This window comes from Chrysochloris asiatica, unplaced genomic scaffold, assembly GCF_000296735.1.
Source record: "Chrysochloris asiatica unplaced genomic scaffold, ChrAsi1.0 scaffold00043, whole genome shotgun sequence".
Classification (NCBI taxonomy): domain Eukaryota; kingdom Metazoa; phylum Chordata; class Mammalia; order Afrosoricida; family Chrysochloridae; genus Chrysochloris; species Chrysochloris asiatica.
This window is the reverse complement of record NW_006408561.1, coordinates 22,287,386-22,297,721: the sequence shown is the minus strand read 5'-3', so window position 1 is coordinate 22,297,721 and position 10,336 is coordinate 22,287,386.

Here is a 10,336-nt window from a genome sequence, read left to right as displayed (position 1 = left end):
GCCAACTGATTGGAATAGATCCATATTTGTGCACATTCCAAAGAGGGGTGATCTAATGGATGTGCAAATCATCAAACTATATAATCAATATCATTGTTGTTGTTGTTGTTGTTGTTAAGTGCCTTTGATTTGGTTTTGACTCATAGTGACCTTGTATAGGTTTCCAAACCTTTAAAAAAATCATTGTGGGAGCACAAAGCCTCATCTTTCTTCTGCAAAGCAGCTGGCAGGCTCAAAACGTAAACCTTGTGGTTCACAGTTCTATGCTTATCATATGGAGCCACTATGTTACCTCAATTAAAATAATTTGTTATTGTTGGAAAGTGCTGTTCAGTTGGTTCCGACTCCTAACAACCCTATATAGGATTTCTGAGGAGGGGATGGTGGATTTGAACTGCCTCCCTTGTGATTCACAGTACAGTGCTAATCCTACAGCACCACAGCAGGAGTCCAAATATCATATCCAAGTACAATTTTCCTGAAGATAACGGTTCAAAAGTGGTTCCAACAGTACATCAACAGAGAACTGCCAGAAACTCAAGCTGGATTCAGATGAAGACATGAAATGAGGGATATCATTGCTGACCTGAGATGAATTTTACCTGAAGGCAGAGAATACCAGAAAGATATTTACCTGTGCTTTATTGACTATGTGTATGCATTCTACTGCATGAATCATGACAAACTCTGGATAAAATTGTGAAGAATCCGTATTCCAGAACACTTAATTATGCCCATGAGAAATCTGTATATAGATCAATAGGCAGTTGTTTGAACAAAACAAGGGGATATGGAATGGTTTAAAATTAGGAAAGGTATGTGCTAGGGTGGCATCCTTTCATCATATGTATTTAATTGGTATACTGAAGAAATAATAAGAGAAACTGGATTTTACAAAGAAGAACCTGGCATCAGGATTGGAGGAAGACTTATGAACAATCTGAGTTATACAGTTATACAACCTTGTTTGCTGGAATTAAAGAGGACTTAAAATATTGATAAGCATAAACTAAAGCCTTCAATATGGAATGCATCTTAATATAAAGAAAAAACTCAAAACTGAACCAATAAATAACATCAATGATAAGTGGGAAAAAGATTGAAATTATCAGAGACTTCATTTTGCTTGCATCCTCAGTCATCACTCATGGAAGCAGTCAAGAAATCATACATTAAAGATCAAAGATATCAGTTTGAGGACTAAGGTGTGTCTGACTCAAGCCATGGTATTTCAATAACCTCACATGCGTGTGAAGGTTGGACAAAGAACAGGAAGACAATAGAACTGATGCATTTGAGTTATTGGAGAAGAACCCTGGAAGTACTGCCAGAAGAACCTAAAATTTTGTCTTGAAAGAAGTGTAGTCAGAATTTTCCTTAGAAGCAAGTATGGTAAGACTGTCTGTCGTACTTTGGCCATGTTATTAGGAGGTACTAGTCACTGGAGAAGTATATCCTGCTGGGTAAAGTGGAGGGTCAGCAAAAAACAATGGGCTCAAATGTAACAACAACAATTGTGAGTGTGTTACAGGCCAGGCAGCATTGAGTGTGTTTTGCATAGGGTCTCTATGAGTCAGAAATGACATGAAGACCTCTAACAATAGCAACAACAAACCCTATGGAGAAGTTGTACTATGTCCTATAAGGTGACTGGGAGTTGGAATCAACTTGATAGCAGTAGGTTTTATGTTTTGCTTTATATCCCTGAATAGGTTCTCATTTGTTCCACGTGAGCTTTAAAAGAATATGTATTCTGCTGCTGTTATAATTAGATTCAGCTTTTCTATATCCATTCTGATTTTCTGGCTTCTACATTTATCAATTAAAAAGGCTTGGTAGTGTAGTAGGTTTGTTACTGGGCTACTAACCAGAAGGTCAGCAGCTAAAATCACCAGCTACTGCGTAAGAGAAAGACGAGGTTTTTCTGCTCCCATAAAGACTTATAGTTTGGGTAGCTCTGTAACAGTGTAGCTATGATTCTGAATCGACTTGATGTCACACAACAATAAGCATGTATCAATGGGATGGAATCTTTGTGTGGCACTCTAGGATAAGCACTGGACTTCTAACCACAAGATTGACAATTCAGACATACCAGCCACTCTGAAACTCTATACAGGATCTCTGAATTGGAACTTATTTAATGACACTAAACAACCATATGTATCAACTACTGTGCTAATATGATGAAATCTCAACTATATTTGTGACTATTATCTATTTTTTCAGTTTTGACCTATTTTCCTTTCAGATTCACGTATTTTGAAGTTCCTTTGTTAAGTGCATATACAATTAGGATTGCATACGTGTGTGTGAACTGAAATTTGTAATGTTATCCAATATTCTCCATTATCCTTAATAATTTTCTTTATTCAGAAGTTGATTTTATCTGATATTAAATTAGCCATTCCAACTTTCCTTGAAATTACGTTTGCATGTTATATATCTTTAGTCCCTTTTTCTTTTTAACCTGTTGTTGTTAAGTGCCATGGAATTGGTTCCAACTCACAGCGATCCTGCACAGGATCCTGCAAAGAGCAAGTGGTGTGTTTGAACCACTGACCTTGTAGTTGAAACCAACCTTGCAGTCCAGTGCTTATCCTACAGAATCACAACTTTCTTGCAGACAGCAAATAAATGTGTATATTCTGAAAATTTGTTTTTTTACTCATATTTGATGTAATTAGTCTTTGTCTGGATTTGGGTTTACCATTTATTAATTTGCTTTCTGTTTTTCCAGTTTTTGTTTCTCTGTTTTACCTTATTACCTATTTTTGTGATGTTTAGACTGATTTTTCCTATTTTAATTTATCTATCATGTGGTTTTTTTTAATTTTATTTTAGTATACCTTATGTTTTGTTTTGCTTTTTCAGTGGTCACTTGGGGGATGACAGTCCTGGTGTGGCAATACAGGATAATGCACTGGAATGAAAGATTGGTTTGAGCCCCAAGGATGGCAGTTCAAACCCACAACTCATTCCTTAGAAACCCTACACTGGGTCTCTATGAGTCGGAACTGACTCAACAGCACTTAACAACAACAATGGGGATGACAATATATATATATATAAATAAATAAATATATATATATATATATACCAAGGTATATATATATATACCAAGGTAAGTAAAAAATATAGCTACAGTCATCAAAATCTTTATCAAACAAATATATTGAAATGTGAAGCTATTGTTTCTCAACATAGCCTCCATTTAAGTCTATATGCTTCCGAAGATGGCATTTCATTTCTGGGTTAATGCGCTGGACTGCAAAGTCTGTTTGAACCACGAGGTCGGTGGTTCAAGCTCACCAGCTGTTCCTTGGAAACCCTATACAGAGTCGCTGTGGGTCAGAACAGATTCAACATCACTTAACAACAAAACAACCCTTCTCTAAGGAGCTCTGGTAGTGTAGTGGGTTATGGGTTGGGCTGCTAACCACAAGGTTAGCAATGCGAATCTACCAGCTGTTCTTAGGAGAAAAATGAGGCTTTCAGCTCCCATAAAGATTTACAGCCTCAGAAACTCTATACAGGGTTGCTATGGGTTAGAATTGACTCAAAAGCACATAACCGCCACCAACAACAACCCTTCTCTGTGAGTCCTGGTGTGGTGCTGTAAGATAAGCATTGGACTTCTAACCATAAGATTGGTGGTTCAAACACACCAGATACTCAACAGAAACTCTACTGAGTCGTTATGAGTCAGAACTGACCACAGAACTTAACAAAAACCCTTCTCTGAAGAATCTTGCAGTTTGATTTACACTATGTCAAAATGGTACTTTTGGCATTCTCAAGGGATTAAAATTGAGTTCTTTGAAATCAACTCTGAGTTTAGGAAACAAAATGAAGTCTGAAGGGGCAATATCAGAGTTGTAGGGTGGATAAAGGTTAGGCTTCTCAATAAAATTCTCCTAGGATAGCCCTTGCTACTCTTAAAGCATTAGCAGGTGCATTGTCATGATGGAAAACTATTTCTTAGCAAAATTTTCCTTGCCTTTTCTTACTAATGCTATTTTCAATTGCCTTAAAACTCCTTCATACGAAGTCTCTGTGATCATCCAGGTGACCCCTTTGGTGTCCCAGAAAATAGTCACCATAACCTTCTGAGCTGACATATCTGCCTTGAATTCATCTTCAATATCTTCCAGGTCTTCTTTAAAATATTTAATTTATTAAAACAACAACAACAACAAGCTGTTGTTTTATTCAACATTTCCATAAATTTGTTGGAACATTTCAATTATTTGAGATGACTTCCACTTGAATTTTGTTAAAGAGTTGATATTAGCTCTAAATAGTTTTTGGGGGGGTTTTCGATGACATGTTTTTTTTTTTTTTTGAAGGCACCCTGACAGTAAACATGTTAAGTACTTTATATGTATATATATATATATATAAATGTCACCTGGCTGCTGATCCATCTCATTGGGGGTCTTCCTCTTTTTCTCTGACCCTCCACCTTACCCAGCATGACAACCTTCTCCAGCGACTGTTCTCTCAGGACAATGTGTCCAAAGTATGAGAGACGAAGCTTAGCCATCTTGGCCTCCAAGGAGCACTCTGGTTGCATTTCTTCCAAAACAGATCTATTGGTTCTTTTGGCAGTCCATGGCATTTTCAGTATTCTCCTCCAACACCACAACTCAAAGGCATCAATTCTTCTACGATCTTCCTTATTCACTGTCCAGCTTTCGTATCCATATGAGGTTATTGAAAATACCATGGCTTGGGTCAGGCGCACCTTAGTCCTCAAGCTGACATCTCTGCTCTTCAATACTTTAAAAAGTTCCTGTGCAGCAGATTTGCCCAGTGCAATACGTTGTCTGATCTCTTGACAGCTGCTTCCGTGAGTGTTGATAGTTGATATATATATATATAGTTGTTAAGTGTCATCGAGTCGGTACCAACCCATAGCAACCCTCTATAGGGTTTCCTAGGAGCAGCTTGGGAGCTTAAACCACCGACCTTGCAGTTCAAACGCTTTGCAGTCTGGCGTATTAACCCACAGTACCACACCAGGACTCCATATATATATATATATATATATGGTGTGTATATATATATACCTTTGCATGTATTGACTGTAACTGTAGTAGCAGTATGTTTTTTCTTGTGTGCATAACTTTGAATAACAATCCATTTTTGCCTTTTCAGATAGAATGTATATGTCTTATAATCATAGATCCTCTAATCCTCCCAAGCCCATCCAGTAATTACTTTGTTTATATTAATATACAATGAATATCACATCATGCAATATTCTAATTTTTGTTTTAAACTGTCAAACATATTTTAAATTCAAGAGGATACAAGCGTCTATTGTATTTACTTAGATATGTACTATTCCTTTTGCTACTCTTTCATTTCTAATGTACCAAGTTTACTTTGAGTATCACTTTCTTTAGTATTTTTTGTTTTGATTTTTGATTTTTAAAGAGGTGTTCTGGCTATAGATTCCCTTAGTTTTGCTTGAACTGAGAATATCTTTGTTTCACCTTTATCAAGGATATGTTTCCAGGATACAGAATTCTGTGTTGACAAGTCTTTTATTTTAACACCTCAAAAATGTTTTTTTCATTTCCCTCTGATCTCCAAGGTTCTTGGTGAAAAACTATAATAAGTCAAATATTATTTTTGTATTGTATTATTTATTTTTTTGTTTGTTTTCAGCATTTCTCCTTATTCTTTGGTTGTCAGTGATTTCATTTTTATGTATCTTGGTGCAGATTTATTTGGGTTTGTCTATCTTTATGGTCACTAAGTTTCTTGAATTTGTAGATTGCCTTTCAATGAATTGTGTGGAAGTTTGTGGCGCTGTGGGTTAATGTGCTAAACTGCAAAGTCGGTTTGAACTGCAAGGTCAGTGGTTCAAGCTCAGCAGCCGCTCCTCAGAAACACTATACAGGGTCACTATGGGTCAGAACCAACTTGACAGCACTTAACAACATCAACATAGTGATGATGGCGTCCTGGTATGGTACTGTGGAATAAAGCACTGGACAACAAGGTCAGTTTGAACCACAAGGTTGGCAGTTCAAATCCACCAGCCACTCCTTGGAAACTCTATACAGGGTCACTATGAGTTGGAACTGACTTGAAGACACTTAATAACAACAATAATACAGTGATTATTTCTTCAAATACTTTTTTTGTACTGCTCTCTTTCTGCACTCATTATGAGATTGCAGTGACAACAACATTAAGTCCCTGAGGCACTATATTTCTTTTCTACTGAGTACTCCATGTTTTCACATAGGATAATATACATTGCTCTGTAATTCCACTGTCTTTTCTCTGTCATATCTGTTCTATTATTGAACTCATCCAGTGATTTTCATTTCAATTATTGTAATTTTCAGCCCTAAGATTTTTGTTTATTTCTATATATGTTATATTTGTTGTCAAGAGTCTCCATCTTTCCACTTATTTCAAGAATGTATACAAATGTTTGCTGCAGTATTTTCATTATAAGTATCTTTACATTTTTATCAAATAACTCCAAAATCTGTGTCATCCAAGTTTTGGCATCTGTTGATTGTCTTTTCTCTTGTGGATTGAAATTTTCCTGATTATTGCTGTAATTAGGGTGTCATCAAGTTGGCACCAACTCCTAGTGACCTTGTGTACTAGAACAAAACACTGCTCATTCCTTCACCAACCTCATAATTGTTGCTACCATTGAGCCCAAAGCTGCAGCCCCTGTGCCAACCCATCTTGTTGGGGGTCTTCTTCTTTTTTGTTGAACTTCCACTTTACCAAAATTGATGTCCTTCTCCAGGTACTGGTCTCTCTTAATAATATATCTGAAGTATGAGAGACTAAGTCTGTCTACCCTGGCTTCTAAGGAGCATTCTGTCTGTATTTCTTTCTTTGTTTGATCAGGTGTCAGTCCATGGTGCTTTTAATATTCTCCCCCCAACACCATAACTCAAATGCATCAGTTCTTCTATCTATGGTCTTCTTTATTCATTGTCCAACTTTCACACATATATGAAGTTACTGAAAAGACCATGGCTTGGGTCAGACATGTTAGTCCTCCAACTGACATCTTTGCTTTTGAACACTTTAAAGAGAGCTTATGCAGCAGATTCGTTGAATGCAACATGTTGTTTGATTTCTTGACTGCTGCTTCCATGAGTGCTGATAGTTGATCTGAGCAAGATGAAGCCACTAACAACATCAATCTTTTCTCCATTTATCATGATGTTATTTATTGATCTAGTGTAGAGGATTTTTGTTTTATCTACATTGAGGTGCAACTCATACTGAAAGCTGTGGTCTTTGATCTTCATCAATCAGTGTTTTAAATCTTCTTTGCTTTTAGCAAGCAAAGTTGTATCATCTACATATTACAAGTGGTTAATGAGTCTTCCTCCAACCCTAATGCCACGTTTTTCTTCAAATAATTGAGCTTCATGAATTATTTGCTCAGCGTACAGAATGAATAAGTATGGTGAAAGACTTCAGCCCTGGCATGCACCTTTCCTAATTTTTAACTATTTAGTATTTCCTTGATCTGTTCAAACCACTGCCTCTTGCTCTATGTGCAGTTTCCTCATGAGCAATATTATCCTTAGTTTGTCATGATCCACACAATCAAAAGCTTTTGTGAAGTCAAAAAACACATGTAAATATCCTCTGGCATTCACTGCTTTCAGCCAAGATCCATCTGATGCCAACAAGGATATCACTCATCTACATTCTCATCTGAATCCTGCTTGAACCTCTGGTAGTTCTCTGCCTATATATTGCTGCAGCTATTTAAAAATTATTTTTAGCAAAATTTTACTTGAATGTAATATTAATGATATTGTCCAATGATTTCCACATTCCTTTGTGTCACTGCTTTTTGGAATGGATGAAAATATGGAGTTCTTCTAGGACTTTGGCGAGGTAGCTGTTTTTCAAATTTCTTGTAATAGATGAGTTTGTGTGTCCAGTACTGCATTCGTTTATTGAAAGATTTCAATTCCATCAATTCCTGGAGCTTTGTTCTTTGTCAATGCCTCAGTGTACCTTTGACTTCTTCCTCATGAAATGGTTGAACATTGAGAATTTCTTTTTGTACAGTGACTCTGTGTATTCCTTCCACCTTCTTTTGATGCTTTCAGCATCATTAAATATTTTTCCAATAGAATGCTTCAATATTTCAAGTTGAAGCTTGATTTTTTTTTTTCTTATTTTCACTCAGTTTGAGAAATGCTTAGCATGTTTTTTTCATTTCGGTTTTCTAATTCCAGATATTTGCACATTTCATTGTAATATTTGTCTTTGTCTTCTAGAGCTGCTCTTTAGAATTTTCTATTCAGTGCTTTTATCTCTTCATTTCCTCCATTTTCTTTAGCATCTTTACACTGGATAGCAAGTTTCCCAGTCTCTTCTGACAACCATTTTGATCTTTTTTTCTTCTTTCCTCTCTTCTTAATGACCTTTTACTCTCTTCCTGTATGATAATCTTGATGTCATCCCACAACTCTTCTTGTCTTGGTCATTGTTGTCTGTTCTTGAGACATGCATCAAGTGTGTTCTTGAGATGATGGCTAAATTCAGGTGATATATGTTCAAGGTCATCATAGACTTGTTTAAATTTCATCAACTTCAGTCTGAATTTGCATATGAGCAAATAATGGTCTGTTCTACAGTGTGCTCCTTGCTTTTTTTGGCTGATGGCATAGAACTTTTCCACTCTCTTCACAGATATAGTCAGTTTGATTTCTATGTATTTCATCGGGTGAGGTCCATGTGTATTGTTGTATTTTATGTTGTTTATAAAAGGTATTTGCAGTGAAGAATGATTGGTCTTGCAAAATTCAATCATGCAATATCCAACATCATTCTATCATCAAGGACATATTTTCCAACAACTGATTTCTTCCTTTTTGTTTCCAGTTTTTGCATTCTAATCACCAGTAATTATCAATACATCTTGATTGCATGTTTGATCAATTTCAGACAGAAGAAGTTGGTAGAATTCTTCCATTCCATCATCACTGGCTTTAGTGGTTGGTGCATAATTTGAAAACTAGTTGTATTAACTTGTCTTCCTTGCTGCATATGGATATTATCCTATCACAGACAGCGTTATACTCTAAGATACATAGATCTTGTAATTTTCTTTTTGATGATGAATGTGACATTCCTGTTTCATTTATCATTCTCGGCATAGTAAACCTTGTGGTTGTCAGATTCAAAATGATCAATACCATTCCATTTTAGCTCACTAATGCCTAGGATATCTACGTTTATGTTTTTCATTTCATTTTTGATAACTTCTATTCTTTCTAGATTCATACTTCATATATTCCATGTTCTGATTTTTAATGAAATTTTACAGCTGTTTCACCTTATTTTGAGTTGTGCCCCATCATCAAATGAAGGTCCTGAAAGGTTTACTCCATTGTGTCCTCACAGTCAACTCTATTTTGTGAAAGCAACTCTGCTGTTGTATTTTGAGTGCCTTACAACCTGAAGAACTCATTTTCTGGCATTATAGCTAAGAATATTCTGGTGTTCTTCATTATATTTCAATATTAAATATTCTGGTACTATTTGACAGTTTTCCACTGACATTCTAATGGTTTTTAGTGACTAAATATTTGAAAATAGTCCATCTCTCTTCCTCATCTGTGTTAGTCTTGAAGCTCATTTAAAACCTGTCCACAATGGGTGACCCTGCTGATATGTAAAATACAGGGGGCATATCTTCCAGAATCTCAGCAACATGCAAGGCACCACAGTATGGGAAACTGACAGATGAGTAGTGGTTCTGAATCATAAACTAAGTAATTTTGTATTATTTCCTGGACATTTTGCATATTATGTTTTGAGATTGTGTTTTAAATTTTATAGAAGTATGTTGACATTTTTGTTTTAGTAGATAAATGACTAGATTTGGCTCATGCATTTCTATAGGCAGTAGTTCCAAAACCAGTTCAGTTTTCAAAGCCATATAATGCTAATCAAATATATTCCATTTGTGTAGTATCCACTGACCAGTTTGGGATTTGGATACTGACCTATTCGTTTGTTCAGTTCTCAAAGTTTTGGCACATTTGTTAGAATCTGATCCACCAATGTGCAGCTCAGGAGCAATCCCAAGACTTCACTTTTTTTTTTTAATTGCTATCACAAGGAGCCCTGGTGACAACAAAGGGTAAGCACTGAACTTCTAAGTGCAAGGTTGGAAGTTCTAACTCACAAACCACTATGAGGCAGAAATATAAGACTTATAGTTTCTGTAAAGCTTTACAGCCTTGGGACAAACTATAAAGGTTTGCTATAACCTCATATGCATGCGAAAGATGGACAGTGAATAAGGAAGACTGTAGAA